General features: G+C 39.8%; 1 protein-coding gene and 1 long non-coding RNA gene across 4 annotated transcripts in view; one reads left to right on the forward strand and one right to left on the reverse strand.

Annotated features, from left to right (window-relative positions):
- Positions 1 to 23,332, forward strand: part of LOC145446521 (uncharacterized) — a 271,204-nt gene that overhangs the window by 171,287 nt on the left and 76,585 nt on the right. The window lies entirely within an intron of this gene.
- The window catches only part of LOC145446572 (uncharacterized), a 203,627-nt gene continuing 194,105 nt past the window's right edge, over positions 13,811 to 23,332 (reverse strand). The window contains exons 1-8 of one of the 2 annotated variants that reach the window (XR_013917309.1): positions 17,247 to 17,712; positions 16,399 to 16,562; positions 16,110 to 16,339; positions 15,974 to 16,048; positions 15,733 to 15,916; positions 15,277 to 15,419; positions 14,827 to 14,921; positions 13,811 to 13,957 (exon numbers count right to left, since the gene is read on the reverse strand). This is a non-coding gene — a long non-coding RNA (uncharacterized LOC145446572). Of the gene's footprint in view, positions 13,958 to 14,826; positions 14,922 to 15,276; positions 15,420 to 15,732; positions 15,917 to 15,973; positions 16,049 to 16,109; positions 16,340 to 16,398; positions 16,563 to 17,246; positions 17,713 to 23,332 lie in introns of those variants that run through there. The other variant, XR_013917308.1, reaches the window with a different exon arrangement.

The following is a 23,332-nucleotide window of genomic DNA, read 5'->3' on the forward strand; positions in this document are numbered from 1 at the left end:
TATTATCGCTACGCAAAGGATATTGGAATCGGCAACACGTACTCGATAAACTAAAAGAAAGTCTCCATACGTGAGAGTCCTTCGATTTCAAATTCACATTTCTTCACTGGGTTCATTATTGAGCGCAATTATTGCCGTAAATTGAACAGTAGTAGGCTATATACGGTAAACACAATATACCCAGAACGTGCAGCTTACCAGTCAAAATCGTACGTATTTGCCTCCTGGTATGGGCGGCATCCTCATAGTCTCCAAGTCTCGTCTGAATATCTTGGGATGAGTTTATACCTGGAGGTCCTCAATATTACCCTTCACTTGCTGCTGGAAATACCATCTCGAAACAAGATGTATATCCCAGCAGTATTTAATTGACAATGGAATTGCAGAAGAATATAAAGGAAATTATATGAATTCAAGTAGCCTATTCTATTGCCGATCTTCCGATTTCTTCGGGCATAATTACACTCATCTTCTCACAACATCTTCTTGAAAAATTCGCAATTTATTAAATTATATCCCGAATCAAATAGTTCTACAACACTTAAATCAGGGGCCTGAAACACGCGACCCGTATGCGGCCCGCGAGAACATTTTGTGCGGACCGCAACGGCTTTTTGGATTTTCAAGTATTTGACACTATATATTCAACTGTCCCATATCTTTTTTTATATTTGAGAACTCAAATTTCACTCTGAAACTATTCCAAATACCTGAAATCTCATCAGACTTCACTATCACATCACTCTCAAGAGTAACCATGTGGTGGAAAATCAGTCATTATGTAACATTTCTACTTCATGATGATAAAACATGGCACGGTGTGAATTCGTGACTGAAAATTGTGATTTGGACTTGAGAGCGGCAGTTAGAAAAATTACTCGAATTCGGACTGACTGGATTATAAAATAAAAATGAATCGACGATGAGTCGAGTCAAAGGTTAAGATCAGACTGGAACGCCGTGACCCTGTACAACCCACTGAGCTATATAAACACTGGAGTGCGTTACTCGCGATATTTGCATGCTTACTATGAGCATTTGCATTGTGGGTAGTAAGCTGGACGATTTAGTACAGGCGCTTATGGAAATGCGTCCAGTGTTTAAATATATTTGATTCTTATTGGGTTTGTAGTATTTTATACGAAGGGAGCTTTGAATGAATAATTATCGTAACATTCAGGATTTGTTTCAGCCCAATATCTCGTGTTCCTATGTGTGTTATCTGTGTAGTTCGACATGTCGAAGATACGTCGTTCTGATGGAAAGAGCATCCACGCTTGTCAGCTTGAATTTATTAACGGAGACTGCCTCGGAATTACCATAGCCTGGATTAAAAATCTTCCTACTGCAATGGTGCTGATGTGAATGTTGTAACTGCATACGTGGTGGCTGTGAATATCGCTGATGGAGAAAATTCAGCATAATGTGACATATCAAAAAGCACTGCTGCAATCAATTGAATATCATTTTATGATTATTCTACGTATTCAATGTTTCAGCGTATTTAAATAAATCCCAGAATTTGAAAGTAAGAATATGTCAGCTATGTGCAGCAATATAGGGTAGCGATTTCTGCAGAAGTGAACAAATGAGATCAATAATTAATGAGAGAAACGGGAGATGCATGGGTCTTTATTCAGATGAAGCTAGAATTGCCCAATGCTCACTGAAATTGAGGCTATGTTGGTTACAGCAATCTGTGCACCGAAGGAGTTTATGATCATTATTAATTTTATCGGATCAATACATCACAAGATACAATGAAACGATGTACTTGAGATGTCGAAACCCACCTGGGCCTAGGCTAAGTAAAGTACTCGCTTTGGCGGTACACCATTTCTGGGATCACGCAATTGCTGCCTGATCCCTCCCTTCCCTACTAGATGAAGCATTTCAACCTAGAGCTTTCTTCAATCAACCATGTTCAGGATCACACGAAACACAGTGCTGTTACTGTTCAGAACTACAGTTATGAGAAACGCAGATGCTTTGTTTGTGGATGGCTAATATATTAAAACGAAACAAACGAAATAAATAGCAAAGACAAAAAAGATATAAATTAATGAATTAATTGATGGTCAGGCTTTTTACCTCTCCCCCGTTGAAATTGACGGTTATCTGAAAGAAAAATGTGAGATAACTTAGGGCTAATATCTGCGAACAAGGTATATTAAACAAACCGATTCAGATTGCAATTGTAGTGTAATAGACCTTTTTCGATGAGGCACCCTCTCATTGAAAGCTACCCCCATTCAGGGCCTACGACGTCTGTGATGACGTCGAATTGGGGCAACACAGTAGTGGCTGTGGTCATGAAGAGCTACTTCAGCGGTTCGTGCTTTATAATGCCGTTTGTAATCTGGAACTGCTGCAGGTCTCACCTGTCGATTGTTGGAAGCCTAAAATTTGCGAATTTCACGTCTACAAGGGCTGAACCAATGGTATGTGGAACTCCAACTTCGTAAATACATTGCCACTGTCTACCGTACCTTTAGAAAGTTAAGAAATCTTGTCGGCATGGCATTCTTCCTCAAACGAATTCTCCCGCCATTACGATAAATAGCACTTTCTGGAAAATGATCAGACCAAATGACCGACGATTCTGCTGGCACCCAGTCTTTTTTCTAATACATTCTATCCATCTTTCTTTTAGGGATTCATTGGTAGGAAAGCTTCATTGTACGGAACATTGTATCAGTTCACAAGCAATAGTATGAAGCAAAGCACACCTAATTGACCATTCTTTGTTATGAACGATGATAAAAGTAGCAGGAACATAAGTGAAATTATCTTGTTTGATTCCATTATATCTGTTACTTTGTACCCCAGAAGGATAAGCTATTGGGTAAACTTTTAAATCCAAAGCCAAAGGTAACCTAGAAAAATATTTGTTTAAGCAAATCGAACGTCTCGCTCACACAGAGCTATAATGGACTGGACTATACTAGGCTTACCATATTTTGAAAATGCAAAAAGAGGACACTTTTTCAGAAATTTGCAAGATACAAAACCGGAGTAGAATTCTCAAAAACCGGTGAATTTTTCCCACTTTGCGGTCACTGACTAAAAAAAAAAAAGGTCATCACTTCCGCTCAGATCTCAAAATACCGTGTTTTTTACTCTACATTGCCAGGTGGATGACTAAAAAAAAAACAGGTCATCTTTTCGCACAGGGCTAAATTCACCGTTTTTCACTCCGAAATATCCGCCGGACCGTCACTTCTGTGCTAATTTGCGGCTTATCAGACCTAATTTTCAAAAAAGAGGACAAAATCTCAAAAAAGAGGACAAAAGGGCGACCTCCGAGGACACTTTCAAAAAAGTCAAAAAAGATGACAAATCCTCTTAAAAGAGGACGTATGGTAAGCCTAGACTATACGGAATTTGCAATTGGAACATTATTGTGCGGCAGCTGGCATCAGAAAAAGACATTCATTTCTTAACTATGCTGGACAAAACCCATAGGCCGTTAATTATACCTTTCATTCTAGTCCTACCTCCTACCTGCATGACAATCTTATGCAAGGATTGAGTACTAAGCTAATTATAGGATGAACTGCCCATACAGAATACAAACAGTGAGCTAGCTGAACAGTGGACATGCTATTACAGATTCTGATGAACTGATATGGTGCTGGTACTGCTGGCATAGTCTGCCGTGATCATACCATCATTCATATACCTGTGACAAAATGTTCTGGTATAATGACAATTTACCATGTCCTATTTATTACTACTGTGGTGTACCTGGACATTGACTATGATGGACAGGTGATATTTGAAATAGAAACTGATTCAAGGATATAGTCTTGCTGTTCTGGTTATTCTGCCATTCACTCATCGGTAAAATGTTCTTGGATACCGACGCCTTACCAGGGACTCTTCATCGCTACTACCATCGATATTACTTCTTATATATGACTCCGCGGATATCTTTTTCCGCCTTTTACTGCACCCACAGGCGCAACAAACACTACCACCAGAACGAGATATCTTCGACATGTCGAACGACACAGATAACACAAATATAAACACGAGATATTGGGATGAAACAAATCCTGAATGCTACGATAATTATTCATTCAAAGCTCCATTCGTATAAAATACTGCAAACCCACTATGAATCAAATATATTTAAACACTTGACGCTTGTCAATAAGCGCCTGTACTAAATCATCCAGCTTACTATCCACGATGCATCAGCCCATATGGTGATCACGCAAATTTGCTTCGCCGGAGATAGCAGTAGTTCAGGGCTTGGTACAACCACGGACGCAACAAACTATCAAACTGTGATGGGGAATAGTAATATGTCAAAACGGCCATAGGCCTATAGCCCATAGCTGGAAATTCTGGGCTAAATTATTCAACCGAGAAATATTCATCGCGCTGCGCGCGATTTTATGTGAATTGGCTTTTTGATTTCAATATAGGTACCATCAGAAATTGTGTTGAAATGGACAGGGGTCCGAGAAATCTTATTGGAGTCAGAAGGGGTCGATCGCTAAAAAGGTTCAGAAACACTGCCATTACTATGACACAATATTTAAATTGTTAGTGATCAGTTGTAATCGAAGGCAAATATAACGCTGACCTAATTTGACTTTGGCAATGAAATGAACAATAGCCTATACTTATCGGAACTATACCAGAAACCCGGATTAGCAGGCTACACTGCCCAAATGCTCTGATATCAAATCAATATTTGGTGAATTCAAAAATATTCTACGGGTCCTACAATACGTATCGTAGGCCTGATTCTACCTTTAATTGTGACACGTCAAATTTCCGTAAGCTGGAATATTATAACACGACAGTTTTTTCGACGCCATGATGCATTTGCCCTGTCGCATGGTGTCTATAAACTCATTATTTTTACAAATTATGCCCAGCACAAAAAAACAATTTTATTCAAATATTTAATTGAATAGTATACATATTGAAATGAACCCGAATATTTTCGGCTGACACTCGTCAGGGGTAATCGTCAGCAACTAGTAGAGAATTCAAAAGAACAGCGTATATCAACAATCGTAACACAAAATATGACGTTACCAGCACGGAATGACGAATACGAGAGCGTTATATGTACTATTTTTAGATGATACGCGAACTCTTTTTGTTGACACAGCCTTGGCTCGTGTATTTTGATAAAAGTCGACTCCAAGGCACACAAATGAAAGTGTGAGCGACCCTTTCCGAGTATGCGAAATCTGTCGTCTCGATAATTTTTCGCACAGGCGGGATTATCCAACAGGTGTTTGCCAATTGCAGAATTTATGGCCTTTGATTGTTCCGCATCAATCTTGAGCGGATGAGTTAAGGGTGAGCTTTTCGCCGAGCGTGTTCTAATGAATCTAGGGTCATGCTGATTTATGCGTTCCTACAAGCGCTTTGACGTTCTTCCCACGTAGCCACAATCACAGTGACACTTGAATTCGTAAACTACATTGCTTTGTTGAAGTGCGCGAAGCACGTCTATACGTGTTGCGGGCAGGGCATGGTATGGTATGGTATGGAACGACAATTTTCCATACTTACTCCATACTTGCCTTACTCTCTCCATACCATACTTGCAATTTTCCATACCATACCAACATTGTTCCATACCATACTTGATACATATTCCATACTTTCAAATACTTCAATATCATAAGTATAGTACCTTTTCTAGCACCTATATCATTGATATTTCGGATGTCATTTTTGCTTAAACTAGCCATGATGCGAATCTAATTCCTGATGATAGTTATACAGAGTCTGTTTTGGTGAGGTCTAGTTCACGGTGGTGAGGTGCCGTGTACACTGTACGTCTACTCTGCAGCTTCCGCGAGCAAAATGAGATAGTCAGCAGATTGTTATCTAGGACAGTCCATAAAAGGAACTGGTAACATACGGCCCGCGGGCCAGATGCGGCCCGCGACGAGATTTTGTCCGGCTCGCGGACAGTTTCCCGTCTTACATGATAATGTGGCCCGCGGCCTCAGTCTGCCGAGATTCCCCACTACTTGCCTACACATCAAATTTTAGTTACTGTATGTTATTATATAGGTGTGCGCACTGCGCAGCGTGCGAGAGTGGAGCTTACGCGTAACTTCGTCGAAGCGAGAAGACTTGCATTATCGGCATTTACGATGTACTCAACCCTAATGAATTGAAATCTTGGTTAATTTTGGTTACCGGGCTTATCAAACGCTTTGAAATCTTAATTAAGGATTGCACCGTGATTTAGTTGATCAGAGAAGCAGACATGGCGGCGCTTGCATGACAATGCTGTTCTCAAATTCACATTGTTATCGGCGAGAAATGGCTTTGAAGTGATACATTCATTAAATACGATTTATTCCTTGTATATATGCGCGAATAATGTATCCATTCAACAATCCGGCCAGCCAATTACTTAATTTTCCTATATCCGGCCCGCTGACTGGAGAAGTTGCCCGCCCCTGCTACATAAGAATATCGTCGCATTTCCGGTACATTGGCATGAGGCACATGCAAGTTTGAAGTAAATACTCGCAAAATAATTTATAATATATAGGCGCACCCATAAAATATCCCAGCTACAGGCGATCAATACTGCAGCGATCTGCGTGATTATTAGTACAGTATTTGGTTGAGGTTAGCGTGGCGAGAATTTCGAACTATATCTACCCCACTCCCTGATCTATAATCCCAATGTGAGATCGTTTGAAATGTGACCAATAAGATATCTCGCTATATAAATAGTATAAATGTGCGGACAACATTTCAGAAGAAATGTAGGCTAATTATCAATTACATTGAGCAATTAGTACGTTGCATCATGATTGCTGGTAAGCTGTCGTCACTCAAGGAATGAGATAGTTGTAGGGTTACCATACGTCCTCTTTTAAGAGGATTTGTCCTCTTTTTTGACTTTTTTGAAAGTGTCCTCGGAGGACGTCCTTTTGTCCTCTTTTTTGAGATTTTGTCCTCTTTTTTGAAAATTTAGGTCATATTTAGAGCAAAATGCGAGTGATATGCCGTAAATAAGCACAGAAGTGACGCTCCGGTTGGGCGAAAAGTTGACCTATGGTATTTTGGGCTATGAGCGTGAAAGTTGACTTTTTTATTTATTTTTTAGTCAACCGATCACAAAGTGGGAAAAATTCACCGATTTTTGAGATTCTTCTCCGGTTTTGCAAGTCTCAAATTTGTGAAAAAGTGTCCTCTTATTAGATTTCAAAAATATGGTAACCCTAGGTAGTTGGAGTAGCCCACATTACCAATTATTGCGTCACACGATAGACTTTGCTCGGAGACGTCGTGTCTAGACTCAATAGAATACATGCATCGGATCAACATTACTGTTGTCATTATTACATCACAAAATCATGTCATTCCAAGTGCTCCTAAAACCGTTGCACAAGCGTGTATTTGTTCCTACACAGCATTCAATAGTTCACGTTCACACATTACAAAAGCGATCATATTACGTGAACAGCGATCAACGTACGCTTCATGAAGCTTGCACAGATCACGATAAAATGTATAAAACACCTAAGTATGGAAGTACGGAAATGTCGTTCCATACCATAGATTAAAATCTTCCATTCCATACCATACTTGCATTGTTCCATATTCCATACCAAAATATCGATCAATACCATACCATACCATACTTCCATACCATACCATACCATACCATACCATGCCCTGGTTGCAGGGAGCAGCTGCGTTGTCGTGAAAATCACGTTGGTCTTCACTGTGTCGTAACACTTATTGACCGCTGAAATCAATTGCTTTTCAAAGCGGGTGGAAATAGGCCCTGTCCAAGGTAAATGGATGTAAACGTCTTTGGTTGTTCGTTCGGTAGGCTCTGCTGACCTTTCTGCATTGAATTGCGTTACTTTCCTCTCTATGCCGCGGTTGATGACATGTTCAGGGTAACCGTTATCAAGTAAGATTTTACGGATATTGTCAAGTTCTGAGTTCAGTTTATTACTCGAACATATCATCAACGCTCTATGCTGGTGACGTCATATTTTGTGTTACGATTGTTGATATACGCTGTTCTTTTGAATTCTCTACTAGTTGCTGTCGATTACCCCTGACGAGTGTCAGCCGAAAATATTCGGGTTCATTTCAATATGAATATACTATTCAATTGTATATTGAAGTTCTGTACCTCCAAGAAGCTATTCAAATATTTGAAAATATGATTTTTTTTCATGCCAAGCGTGAATAGTACAATAGTAAATTACATTTTCACCATGTTTGTGCAGTGCCAGCTCATAAGAGCCGCTTGCCACCCCCGCCATAAGACGCAATAGCCGCTCGCCACCCCCGCCATAAGACATAAGAGCCGCTCGCCACCCCCGGTTTTCCAGCCGCTCGCCACCCCCGCCATAAGACATAAGAGCCGCTTGTCACCCCCGCCATAAGATGCAATAGCCGCTCGCCACCCCCGCCATAAGACATAAGAGCCGCTCGCCACCCCCGGTTTTCCAGCCGCTCGCCACCCCGCCCATAAGAACCAATAGCCGTTCGCGAGCGATCTATACTACTACTAACGCCCGGTAGACCAAGGGGCCGATTAAATTGATTTTACGACTTTCTGGGCTAAAAGATTTCCATCAAAGGTAATGACCTGAGAATGTGGGCTTCCTATATATACCAGTGCTTCTCAACCGGGGGTCCGCGAAGCATTTTCAGGGGTCCGCGAAGCCTCAAAATAGTTGATAGCCTCATTTGTATTTTTTTTAAATTCGGAAAATCACGAGGCAGTTTTGCTTCATCAATAGTAAAACTCCAGAGCTCACATCAACGGAGTGACCCTCTGAGATGAAATATCCTACTGTGCAGACTCATTTTAATTGCTAAATTGTCAATAGCCTACTGATACAAACATTTTGATAACCTAATTTGTATTTTTTTTTAATTCGGAAAATCACGAGGCAGTTTCTCTTCATTACTCAGTGAAACTCCAGAGCTCACATCAACAGAATGGCCATCTGAGATGAAATATCCTAATGTGCAGACTCGTTTTAATTGCTAAATTGTCAATAGCCTAATGATAAAAACATTTTGATAACCTAATTTGTATGTCTTTAAATTCGGAAAATCACGAGGCAGTTTCGCTTACTTACTAGCAAAACTCCAGAGCTCACATCAACAAAATGGCCATATGAGATGAAATATCATACTGTGCAGACTCATTTTAATTGCTAAATTGTCAATAGCCTACTGATACAAACATTTTGCTGTTAATAGATGTTTTGTTGGGCATTATTGGAAAAAAAGTTGGATGAGTAAGGTCCATCACGGTGACTTCGTATTTCAAGAAATGCAGTTGCAGAATTTGCTTCGAAATAATATAAGTCAACCCAGTTTCTACGTGAATATTATGATCTTATTTTCAAGAAAAGTCATTTTGTAGATGTTTATCACTAAGACAGTTATCATTTGCACAAGACAGATTACGATTGCACGATAATTGAGCTAAATTTGAGCTGAAACTTCGTGGGGGTCCGCGGGGCCCGTGACGGTCCGAAAAGGGTCCGCGAAGACTAAAAGGTTGAGAACCAATGCTACATACAGAGTAGGGTGGTCCTTAAAAATTATTTTTTGAAAGTTGCTCGTCTGACCCAGCCAAATTGTTACTTCTGGCTAAAAAACACCCTGTGTGAAATTTTATTGATATTGAATAATGTTTAGAGATGGCTCAAAGAATCCGAAATTTTACCCATTTGCAGTACAAAACTCATTTAGTCACTTAGCTGCTCTCTGATCAACGTGTTAATTCTGGATTCCGTTGCGTGGATATTAGTTATTCATTGGCTGGGGTGTCATGATGACCAATAGCAATTGCCGTTACCAAGTAAGGTCAGCTTCAGGGTGTTAGGGAGCTTTTTCGCGTTGTTGAGCAGAAACTCCAAATGCAAATTGCAGTTGCTCCGTGTCCTTCGTGTTATGGCCAGGAAACAACTCCTCAACTAAGCCAATGGAACGTTAAGTCTGATAGCCAGTGACAGCCAATGTGCTGATAAAGCTTTTGCGGCAATGAAACTAGGTTGATTCGTCCTCTAAGTAGCCTGATATTCAAGAAAAATTCTGAAAGACTCGAGTTTCATAAAATAATAGGTGATTTCTTCGTCATTTAAGTTGAATCAAGTCCTCTATCGGATGTTCTTCAAGTTAATGAAGAGCTTATCGACATGAAACCCCACAAATATATTAGATAGAGTAGGACCCAATGGTTATCCCATAGCCACACCATCAATTTGTCTATGTATGATGTTGCTGAAACTAACTTCAGCAGAACACAACAGCGTTTCTCATCAATTCGATGAAGATAGCTCTCGAGACAGGAGGGGTAATAGCTTACCGTTATACAGAGCATCAGCACAAATATTCAACGTCTCACTTAGTGGCACGTTGGTAGAAAGGCTCATTATATCAAATGAGCCTGAGCAATTATCGCGTGCGCACTGCGCATAGCTGTGAGCGACGCATCTCATCAGCGAAAAGAATCGCGTACGTAGGTAATGTTACCCGTATAGTTCGCGAACAGGTTCCAGTAAGGTCATCAACCACCTCATCAACTTGTGTTGCATTGATCGAGTCATACCGAGTATCGGTCTGAGTGGCACATGTTCTGTATGCGTCTTCGGTAATCCGTACATACGTGGTCGCTGGAAGCCAACAAGCCATAATGGAGTCATATGTTTTAGTGGATATCATGTCGTCGTTTTTCAAGTTTCGAAGGCGTCGTTGTAGTCGTCTTTTAAAACTTTGCGGTATTGCCATGTTCCGAGACCGGGCCCAGTACGACGAATTTGGATTTACCCTCAAGAATAGACATCATAGTTTGCAGTCGGCGAAAAACATTAGAGTTTTCAAAAGTTTACGTTACCGTTGCCATTACCGTTACCGTGTTGACAAAAATGGGCGATGCTCATTGGTTACCACAATGAAGTAATATATTATTTGAGTAGTACATATACGACAAGAAATTCATGATCATAAACGTCATTTTATTTTGAACTATGGGCTGTGTGTGATACCCGACAACGCTTTCCAGCGACTAATGAATCGATGTTGGGGCTAGCCAGACATGTTACTAGCTGAAACACTATCTCATCCTAAAGAATGATCTTGTGGGGACGTCCTATGCTGTTTTCTGAATGTCTCGGTCTTCGCAGTGTCTGGGCCATTGCACTTCAAGGCAATATGCTTATTGATATCAGCTGACTCTCCATCGAGGGAATGCTGTTGCCATCTCCTAAGTCGTTTCAGCTAGTGTGGAATAGTGTTTGTTGGGCACAGACCAATTGCTTATTTTGGAACAACAGCAATAATAAGGTGGAACTGAAATAAATTTTAGCATTTTAAAATGCTCTATTTCGCGTTCTGCCAAAATCACAAATCAAATCGCCAGTCGTGTGATTGCGGCAACCCCTGGTATAGTGCAAAACGAATGAGCCATGCTTGGTGTACAGACCTGAACTATTCTCATCATTACGGGATTGCACTGTGATTTGATATGAACTGGTAGCCAGAGCAGTGCTATCAATCGATGCTGTATAATCAATTCAATCCCAAAATTTGAAAGTCAACTGAATAACTTGGTAAACTGTTACATCAGTGGTTCTTAACCTTTTTTCTTCGAGCGCCCCCTTTCCAAAATCATCGTGCACCAGCGCCCCCCCCCCAACTTCATATTGTAAGGAATGTAATAAAGACAATGAGTAAGAGGGAGGGCCGTAACAGCACTTCGTTAACCCCCTAAAAACGATTGCCTTGCGCACCCATAGCGTGATAAACCGAACTTCTGAGGGCTTCGCCCCCACGAACCCCATATCGTGATTTTGATGGTCAGCAAAGTTTGTGTGGCCTGGTCGCCCTAAGTACCAAAATTTTCCATAATGCATGAATGAATAGGTGGTAATTACATATATAAGTCGCTGTATAAACTTTTCATCCTCTCAGCCCACGTAATCAGATTTACCAGTAGCACTGAGTGAGCTGTTGTATAAGAAAATACAGGGCACGTAATTAATAATTAAACATATTCGCGCGTGCCCGCAGGTACAATCATTCGTTACCAGGGCCGTAACAGCACTTCGTCAGCCCCCCCCCCCCTCAAACAAAAAACATTGGTCCTGGGCCCTCATCGGGTGATAAACCAAACTTCCGGGGGACTTCACTCCCAGACCGCCATTAGGCTGTCCGCTATTTGCTGATAGCCTATTAGGTATCTACATTGGGTGTCGATTTACTGAGGCAGCTATTCTCGCCTATTCGCGCGAAGTGCGAAAACTTTCACTAATTAATGATTGAATTGGTCAATATCATCGGGAATTTCATGTAAATTGAGATCAATTTTATCCTCTCTCTGCTCACGTAAACACATTTACCGGTAGAGCTGAGTGAGGTGCAATGTTCCCTCTAAGCTGCGCACGTGCGCAGTGCTGACACGGTCTCTGCACACAGAAAATCTACGTTGCGCACAACAAATCCGGAGTTATTACCTTTTTTAGTCGTTACGCACTGTTGTCCAAGGGTCAGCGCAGTGAGTTGTTGAGTGTGCGCAGACTCATCAAAACTTTAAGCGAACATTGTGAGGTTTCTTGGAAACTGTAGGGCCCGTTAATAATAATTAAACATATTCATGCGGGCGAACCCGTTGGTATGACTTCGTTGCATGATGTTATTTCGTGACCCCCTGTCTGCAATATCAAAAAATATAGAATCACTCAACGGGGATATCGCCCAACAGGAATATCCCTGTCGCCCAATCGTACTAAACTAAAAGACGCACACGATTTCAGATTGATATTTCTTTACTGACATATAATTTTTACCTGCCAGATGGAATTCGTCTTCTGGGGTTCTGATTGCCAAGACAGGAACATTCGGTGTCAGTCATTTAGGCGCCCATGGACAATTAAACCTATATGTATTTTGAAGGCTATATGTAACGACGTTTTCGGTGTTAATTTGCTCTGAATACTCATTAAGGATATGTCCTATCAACACATCATCTACTGCGAAGCCATTTTTCTCCAGCGCCCCCCATACCGCCCCCCTGAGCCCAGCGCCCCCCATATCGCCCCTGAGCGTTTCCGCCCCCCTTCAAGTTCGCCAGCGCCCCCCTGCTGGGGGGCGCTGGTGGCAAGGTTAAGAACCACTGTGTTACATGAAATGATCGAGCTATATCATTCGAAATCTCATCATCAATCTCGAAATGGAACACTGTCAAATTTAAAACAGACAACTACGGCCTTTTCGTGAAATCCGCAAAGCGGTAGGTGTGGTAGGCTGTCTCTTTATTACAGTGGTTCTCAACCTTATTGAACTCCCAGCATCCTTTCAAGAGGAAAAATTGTATGCGTGGCACCCTATACGCGGCTTACACTGTGACTTTTTGTAGAAAATTAGTTCATTGATGACGGGTCAATATTTTTAGCCGTTGTTGTAATAATTCTTCTTTCATTGCATAAGTTCCAAAACTTCTTAAAGTTCGGTAGGCTACTCTGCGGCTTACACTGTGGCTTTTTGTAGTTAATTAATTCATTGATGACGGCCCAGCAAACACAGAATATATTGCATATATATTGTGTATATGTCTCAACTACTTGAAAATATATCCAGTCATATGTATTGTTTATATAAATCTGTCGACACATTTGCACATATATAGGATATCTTCAATGATACCTGTATGACATTGTCATGATATCTTGCTTGACCCTAGATGACCCCTGACCCTAGTTAGGTACCTGGACCTGCCACATCCTGCAATGCCCTTATCAAGGAAGACTGACTGATAATTTTACAAATCATGCATGGCTTTGTTCGTGTATTAAATCAGCACAGAACTGCGCAATCACTTCAGCAAATATTGCTGCCTAAGCATAAGTTCGAAATCGTTGTCGGAATTGTCAGACTCTGTGATGACAGCCTTGTTCCTGTTATCTTCTTCATCGCCACCCTATAACATAAACGAGTAGATTAGTACAATTTATTATTATCACTGTAGAATAAAAGTTGTTCTGTGTTTGGTTGTGAGTAAAGTGGGATGGTGGTCTTAAAAGTTGTTCTGTGTTTGGTTGTGAGTAAAGTGGGATGGTGGTCTAAGTCACATTCACCAAAAGACTTGAAGTCCTCTTTCAAAAGCAACATGACCTTTACTTTCACACTGAAGATATAATCAACGCAGTTACGCTGTCAAGATGAGACACCAGAACCTGTTCAATAATGCCCGTCATTATAGAGATGATTTTCATGCTATTGGCGTCATGAAGTGGCAGCTGCTGGAAACGGATTTCAAAACCTATAGTTTGTGCACGGGGTGAAGATTGTTCTCCACATTATTATTTTAATATTAATATGGTAATAGTTGCCTGTGAGAGGATGATGTGATATTGATCGCTCCTTCCATGCACGACACAGCAAATATATGCAGTGGTTCCCAAACTGTGGTCTGCGAGACAATTTTTATGACTGCGTAGTACCTTTCAGAAATTCACACGATCCAGAAATTTTCAGAGATTTTAATTCCTTGAGTATAAAAACTTTAGGGTATTGTCTAAACCAAAATCGAAGTTGCTTAAAATTATTTTGTAAATCAACACAAAGTAGAGTTATTCAAATTAAATTTTAATCTCCCCGTGCGAGACAAATGCGACCCGCGGAGGGAAATTGTAAAGGTCTGTCTCGTAAATTTTCTCGTAAAGTTTGGGGACCACTGATATACAATGTTCTGAAGATGAGCGGTAACAACAATTCACTTACAGTACAATAATATCATCAAAGACACAACTGTCACACCACACAGGCTTAACTTAACAACAAAATTACCTTGCAAGATCCAACAACAGTTAGAGATCTTGCAACCTGATCTTAAGATCTTTTATCTGGGATCTCGAGATCAGGATGAGCCGATCTGCATGCTCCTAAAAAGAGATATAACTAGATGAAGATGTCCACTGTCCAGTCATGGTATATTATACATCAGACAACGAACAAGTTTCATTGATATAAGAGACTCCTGGAGGTAAAGAATTCCAATATACTATTGAATAATATATTCATATTGCAATAATATATTCAATTGCAGCTGAATATTTTCTGCTAAAACTCGTTAACAACTAGAGTACTAAAGTAGGTAACTTAGCACATCACGACATCAGTATTCGTATTACCAAATATGACGTCAAACGATTAAAATGTTGAAAAATCGAGGCTAGGGCTCAACTTTTTTTTACGTTGATTACGTTTAATTTCCGTCAATAACCGTTGATAACTTACGTCTAATAGTCTTTTCAAGTGTCACTCTTGTTGTTTTGACCTTTAAGACTGGTTTTTCCTACTTTCTTTACAGCTATGCGGGTCATCATATTTCCGACAGTTTCCGGCAATTGTACACCCCGGATTCCCATTAAAGCGGCTACCTGTAAAACATTATATTAGTGGTACACAATACAGATGGTACTGCCTTGCATGAATGGTTTGCACCAGAATTAACAATAACATTTATGGGCATTCTAGATAAAACCATCCACACCATAAATTTCATGGTCACGCTAATCAAAGGCTAGGTTGACTTTGCGATTTCGCAATAAATCACATTGGCAATTCAATTTTTGATAATAGAACTAATTTCGAAAGGACCCCTGCTGTGTCTGAAAATGATTCCTTGGTGCCGGCGGACACCCCTGATTTAGACTGTCAATCGCTTTGTTCGAATGAGAAACAAAAACATACCAGTTCAGACTTTGCCGTTGTTCAAAGGTGTTCCAGCTGTGACAAGGTTTCACAGGGATCTTCAATTATATCTTCCAACAAAATTGGGGCACTCGATTGAGGTGTTTTGGAGTCATTGTCGATATGATATCTGAGGAAATCCATCATCTGGTTTTTCTGCAACTTTATGTCTTTGATGCACAAGCTAAAAAGGATTCGATTACAAGAAAGTTGGATTGACCATCATATGTGATAAACTTACCCTTACTTTATGACAGGCCACATTGTTGATGGTCAAAATTTTGTAGTTCAACGATGATTTTAAATGAAGGAGCATCTGAAAAACAGAGAGACTTTATTCTCAAATTCGAGAACGCATCAAAGTGCTCGGAACTTACTGCAGGACTTAGATCTCTGGCCGTTACATTCAATGTTGGGATCATGCCATTCTTGAACACTCTTTTCGCTTAATGATGGCAAACTTGCATTGCGAGCATCATTGATATCACTCCTGCTTGCCACACTTTCATTGCCAGAATCATAAGATGACCGCATTCTTGAAATTGGCATGTCTTGTATCTGAATACTTGGATTATGTTTCTTCCTTGCAGTGCAGGAAAAACATCATCTACAAATTATAAACGTTTTACATATATGTACCATATTTCACGGAATAAAAGGGTATACCTTGACCATCAGTTGACGCCGAATTATTCAAAAATTGTTTGTTCAGCTGACGTTTTCGTTTTGGCCGCTGCGCTTCATTTTCAGTCCAGACAATGACAAAGACGTGAGCAAGCCACTACTCTCCGCAGCGTTTATTATATCACTAAAAGCTACCTTCAATACATCTAAAACATATGGATAATGTAGAAGGCAAAGGTAGGCCCACTTGGAAAACAGTACGCTAATTCTGAGTTTATAACTTACTGGATGAGCATTTCATCTACGTATCTTTTATACAGAGACCGATTGCGATTATCATATTATGGTTGCTTTTTATTCTTAGCCTTACCGTCACACCGTGCTATTTGCATTCTTACGCAACCACCAGCCATGCAATACTATTATAGATAAAAACAATTTCACACAATTCACAATTCATAAGATACGGTATAAGCTAGTCTGAATCAATGAAATCACTTCTACATCGGTTTTCCAGCTTTTATGTATTACAGCAACAGCAACCGATTGTTCTTGTTCAACAAAAAGCACAACAGCAAATGATTGCTCGATTTATTGATCGACTAATACCCACCTAATGACCTATATTCATTTACAGCAAATCCTTAAAGTAAGGTTGGAGTAAGTTGATATCCAGGAAATGTGCTCATGATTAGCCGCACAAGTTCTATAGTTTATTAGTTGGTTTGATATGAATCAAAGAATTATATTCAGATATAGCCGCCCAGATATGATATGGACACCATATTACCAGAAAGACTAGATTAGTTCTATGAAATTATATCGTATTACCTCAAGTCAAGTCCTTAACTATATGATTATATAAGAAGCATAGCCTATATATAAATTACCTTGCACAGTGCAGTTTTCGGTATTCTTCTATAGAAATATGCTTGGATTAGCCTCAATTAACTGCGATTTCCCTGAACGCAACTAAAACCAAAACGACAACGATATCTGCACTGCAAGCCGCCATTATCAGAGCGCTTCTGTCTTTTGTCTGACGATTTGAAACCTGCGCGCCGAAACGGGTGTTCGCGTGGGAGAAAGTGCCTCAAGCCATTGAGTCACTCGGCTCCGACGGCTAGACGGCTAGATGGTTTTCAGCGTAACCGGAGTGGATCCGGATTCTGAATTTGCTTTGACAGTCGGATTGTAGCAGGATTTTTCTATTGAACGTTCAAATAGTATAGCATTATTTTGGCAGCAGTTTTTCGGATTACCCAGAATTGGAAATTCATAAGACTTTCAAATTGCCGCCTGGAGCCGTAATGGATTCGGATTCCAAAATTTGGGATGGCCAAGAATCAAAATATCTGCAAAATCTCGCGAAAGTGGCGTGTGACAAAAGGAAAAACATTCGATCATAGCAACGATGTAAATTGCTATGATTCGATGGTGGCAATTACGGTGACATATCACCCCATAAGAGTAAGACATCAATAAAATTGGTAGTAGATAAATTATACCATAAAATGAAACAATAATCGAATTTGATTCCTCACAAATATATTTTTGGCATTTTGACGAAAGTTGTTGGATAAGAAAAAGATGTATTCAAGATACGTTTCCGCACAAGATATGCATAAACACAATTTTGAGATAATTAGGATAACAAAAAGATATCCGAACATGTCCTGAATATATCTCGTGTTTGCTGGGGGGCCAATATTCTTAGCCGTTGTTGTAATAATTCTTCTTTCATTGCATAACTTCCAAAACTTCTTAACGTTAGGTACTCTGCGGCTTACACTGTGGATTTTTGTAGTAGGCCTAAATTAATTCATTGATGACGGGCCAATATTCTTAGCCGTTGTTGTTATAATTCTTCTTTCATTGCATAAGTTCCAAAACTTCTTAACGTTAGGTACTCTGCGGCTTTCACTGTCGCTTGTTGTAGTAAATTAATTCATTGATGACGGGCCAATATTATTAGCCGTTGTTGTAATAATTCTTCTTTCATTGCATAAGTTCCAAAACTTCTTAACGTTAGGTACTCTGCGGCTTACACTGTGGATTTTTGTAGTAGGCCTAAATTAATTCATTGATGACGGGCCAATATTCTTAGCCGTTGTTGTTATAATTCTTCTTTCATTGCATAAGTTCCAAAACTTCTTAACGTTAGGTACTCTGCGGCTTACACTGTGGCTTTTTGTAGTAAATTAATTCATTGATGACGGGCCTATATTTTTAGCCGTTGTTGTAATAATTCTTCTTTCATTGCATAAGTTCCAAAACTTCCTAACGTCCGGTACTCTGCAACTTACACTGTGGCTGTTAGTAGTAAATTAATTGCTTCATGACGTGTCAATATTTTTAGCCATTATAGTAATTCTTATTTCATTACGTATTATCCGCAACTTCCGCCCTTTCAATAATTTTTCTTGTTTTAATTCGTATCCTGGCTACTGATCCTCTGCCAATCGGTCAAGGTCAAAGGTCAATTGAAATCTTCGGTCGGACGTGGTTACGAGATTACATGTCAGGAAGAAACATGTTGGGCAACAAGTGGAACTGAACCTGTCATCTGGTTTTACATGACGTACCTATAATAAGAGGTACCATGTCGAAACATGTTACCCGACCAGTTTATGTTTTACAGTGTACAGCACTTCGAGTATCCTGCGTGGGTTGTAGCGCAGTGGTACGTTGCACCGCTGTAACACAAATGGGTCGATAGCTCGAGTCCGATCGTGGACGACTCTAAAATCCCTTACTGAGTGTTGGAGGTTTATCTATAGGCTCCTCCTCACCACCCGATCTCGATAAGCGGAGTCTATTACGAAAACATTGTAGCGAAAGTAGGCCATGTCATATGTTGGCATCATCTCAAAAATCGGTGTCCGAGTGAGTATTATTTCGCTATGTCGTCTGCATAAGATACTATGATTTTGAAATGAGGCGGTCTAAATGTTCGAAATTTATCAGCTTTCATAGGTGAAGCAAGATTGTGGCTAACGGATCGACTAGTAATCATAACTCAACATCATTATCGTGTATCGTTTGGTAAACGTACCACATTGTAAATGGATACTATACATACATTCCTTCCATAATACAGCATCGATATGGATTTCATCACAATGACCGAAGAATACTTGTTTCTCAATACACTTTCCTGTCATATGATGAATTTTCCAAAAGTTATGCGCAGAACAATGGCTTTTAATATCGCGATACAATCGGTCTGCTACTACTACTCTGTTGCCCAATATTCTGGATAGTCAGTGATTTCTTTTTCAATTTTCGAACCACCTGTCTTGCAATGACGCAAATAATAGCGATGACATGGTAACAATTGAACTGCGGTAGACATTCCCTCCCGTGATGCAAATGATTATCACACATTTCTGACTTTATACGAAACATCTATTTGTAAGATACCAAATGTGCAGAAGAAATAGGTATAATTAAATAATTGACTTCACTTTATATTCTAATGCTACAAAACCGCAGATTTGTTTATCATACACCGTAAACTTATCGCTATACATTCTAGTCGAGCAATTCAGAGCTTGAATATGTCATGACCTCTCATTATTTTTTGTCTGGGTTATCTGAATATTCAAATAATCCAACAATGTAGTAGTAAAAGTTGTGAGTGTGAGTGTACGATATGTCTTTATTCTGTGATTTATGTTAACCGGGTCAATAGACGTGTTATAACAAGAATCAATATGTTACCAGATTGTTCCGTTTTATTCGCGGAAACATTTAATAAATTCTCAATCAGAACTCACGAGTAAGCCTGATATCGAACAAGCCTAGACTTACGTAAATTTTTTGTGTGGCCGTCGCTTCATCTTTCGCAAAACATAACTGTTTTAATGTATTCAATGCCTCAGGAATTAGGTTTATCGACCATTTTGGGAAATTTGGATGCTTCGTGGACCCCCTAAAAATGCTTCACGAACCCCTGTTGAAAACCACTGGTCTAGGGCTACCATATGTTCGTGACCTAAAATCGGGACCATCTCTAGCGACCATGTTGACGACGTAACAATTGAATTATCACCAGTAACACAATAAATGCTTTAAATAAGTGCATGATTTTAAACGGGTATTCCATTGAAAAACATCGATTCCGTGAGCCAGGTTTAGGGATTTCGCCAGAAGTCCAGACACGCACTCAACTCATACATAAGATTTTTTGGGTACACGACATTATTTGTTGCAGGCAACTACTTTCTCAGCGAAAAGAGTGTGTGTATCCACCAGTGTACCAAGTAGGCCTAGATAATTTCAATCCAAATTATACATAGAAGTAGACACGTAGGATTTATGATCTCTATATAGTTCTGAGTGAGGTTCATTTTCTTGCACCACCCTTTTCAAACCGTCGGCCCTCTTTTCTCTTAGACTTTGGATTGTACGCTTGCATTCTGATCCACGTATGCGGTGTCTTGCAAAGAGCATACGAAAGTGAACCGTGCAACAAGTCGGCACATCAGAAACAAGGAATAAAAATATGTTAATCCCTATTCACTTTCTTTTTATGCAATAATTTTCTGCTGGTTTGTGCGAATGAAACTTTTGCAACAAAATAGTGTGCATGGTTCTCAAAAAGTTCGAAAAGTACTGGATTGGAACAAAATGTATTGGGGGTGTGGATTTATCATAATTCTCTTCATCGCATTCTCGACGTGCTTTGGTGAGTGTCGATATTTTATGTAGCTATATGTACTACGTAAAACCACCGCTTACATCGGAACCTTTAACGTTGACGAAAATGGTACTATGGGAGCATATTCACTTGGGAGAGTATTCGACTTGGATCTGGTAACCCTTTTCCAGCGGTCGTCTTACAGTCCAAATTGTAATGCATAAACCAAACAATTCATAAAATGCGAGCCGTGGAGCCAGGGCACTTGAACCCCGACGCCTAATATATCGCTGAATTCAGAAAACAGCCGCATATAGGCCAACTGACTGAGCTACCCGTAAAACATAGTCGCAGAAGGTGAATGGTGTTATTGAAAGAAGTCTATACGCGATTTCTCGAAACTAACAAAGAAATTTGTTTTTCGTTTTCACTTGACGTCATGCATGGTCCTCCTCTTGATAAATGACAGATGGTTGTCTTACATATCAATTTCGAAGAGCTTATTGGAGGTACAAAACTTCAATATACAATGGAATAGTAGCCTATATTCATATTGAAATTAACCCGAATATTTTCAGCTGACACTCGTTAGGGGTAATCGTTAGCAACTAGTAGAGAATTGGTAAGAGCATATATATCAACAATCGTATCACAATATATGACGTCACCACCATGAAATTCCGAATAAGAGAGCGTTCATTGTACTATTTTTAGATAGTACAAGAACTCCTTTTGTTGACGCAGCCTTGGCTGGTGTACAAATGTAATTTTCCATATAGGCTTAGTGATACAGGTAGCCTATTCATTGAGGTCAACAGTAACTTCGTATAACATCTAATACGACTAATGCAACTGTCCCTAATGTCGTTATTACAGGTATGGTTACCGCACCTGCGTATCCGACACACCCATTTGTGCAGTGTTAGCTAGGTTACCATATTTTGGGAATCTGAAAAGGGGACAGTTTTTGAAAATTTTCAGACTTACAATACCGGAGTAAAATTCGGGAAAATTGGTAAATTTTAACCGAGTTTGTACTTGGTTGACTAAAAAAAGGTCGTCTTTCTGGCTCAAACTACCGAAAGATCCACCGCAACGTTACTTGAGTGCTGATTTCCTATATCTCAGTCCAGTTTTCACATACATACATTCAACCAAACTTTTCAAAAAAGACGACAAATTCTCAATAAAGAAGACATTTGGGCGTCCTCCGAGGACACTTTCAAAAAAGGCAACAAAGAGGACTAATCATCGTAAAAGAGGACGTATGGTAGCCCTAGTGTTAGCACTGGCGTCATGAAGCTTATACAAGACCAAACGCCATAATAATCATCTTATTGAAGTGTTATGGACACCCATCTTACTATATATGTGTAATTTTCAACTGTGTAAGACAGTGTTTCTTAACCTGGTCGCCTAGACACTCTACCTTTCTTGGATGTGTGGACCCAGGTCCACTCCACATCGTTAAGGAATGTAGGCCTATATAATTTTTGTTGCAAATATGCTAGGGTATCTATTGTAAATTTTTGCTACGTTCTTCTTCGCACCACTTTTGTTGTAGAATATTACGGTCTACAGATTTTATTTGACGAGCCTTATATAAAGGGGGAAAATGAATTCCACCAAGATGTACGATCTCGATCTTCCACCTGCAGCCTAATTTAAATTTAATTGGACTGCTGAATCCCACTTCTCCAAATTATAAAAGAATATTACGAATAATAATTATAATTTGACACCTTTTCAGTCAGTTCGAGACTATTTTAGGATGAATTTGGTAACCAGAGTCTTCCCGTAGTTGGCAGCCATGACTTGTATATAGCCTACTATATCTATGTCAGATTACTACTTAACTATTTCTGTATGTATATGGATTATCAGGTTCAGAAGTTGATGGAAGTGAAGATGCCTCCACGCTTGCTAATCCAAGTGCAAGAGTAAGATGCAGTTTTAAAATAACTCTTTTCCAGATGCCTTATTGATTCCGAATGTAACAAGACGCCTGAACTCACTCGAACAGACACACACGATTTGAAATCACCGAAGAATCTCCTATGGTTAATGTTTGTTTGTGTTTAGGCAGCTTCTATATATTCCGTCGCCTCACAAATGCACTCTGAGCTCGTTACAGTGAATTCTTACTAAATATCATAAGCTGTACTTTTGGGCCACCGGGATTTACCAAGGTCATAGATGGAGGAAATTCCGGGAATCTATTATATTCTTTTAAATTATGGAATTGATATCACGTGGTGTAAAACAATTTATGTGTTAAAACAGGGGTGTCAAACTCCAATTGCGTTGCGGGCCGGATTCGGACCTTCAAATCGC

Source organism: Botryllus schlosseri, chromosome 9 (genome assembly GCF_051294905.1).
Source record: "Botryllus schlosseri isolate E-star chromosome 9, Bs_hap1, whole genome shotgun sequence".
NCBI classification, from domain to species: Eukaryota; Metazoa; Chordata; class Ascidiacea; order Stolidobranchia; family Styelidae; genus Botryllus; species Botryllus schlosseri.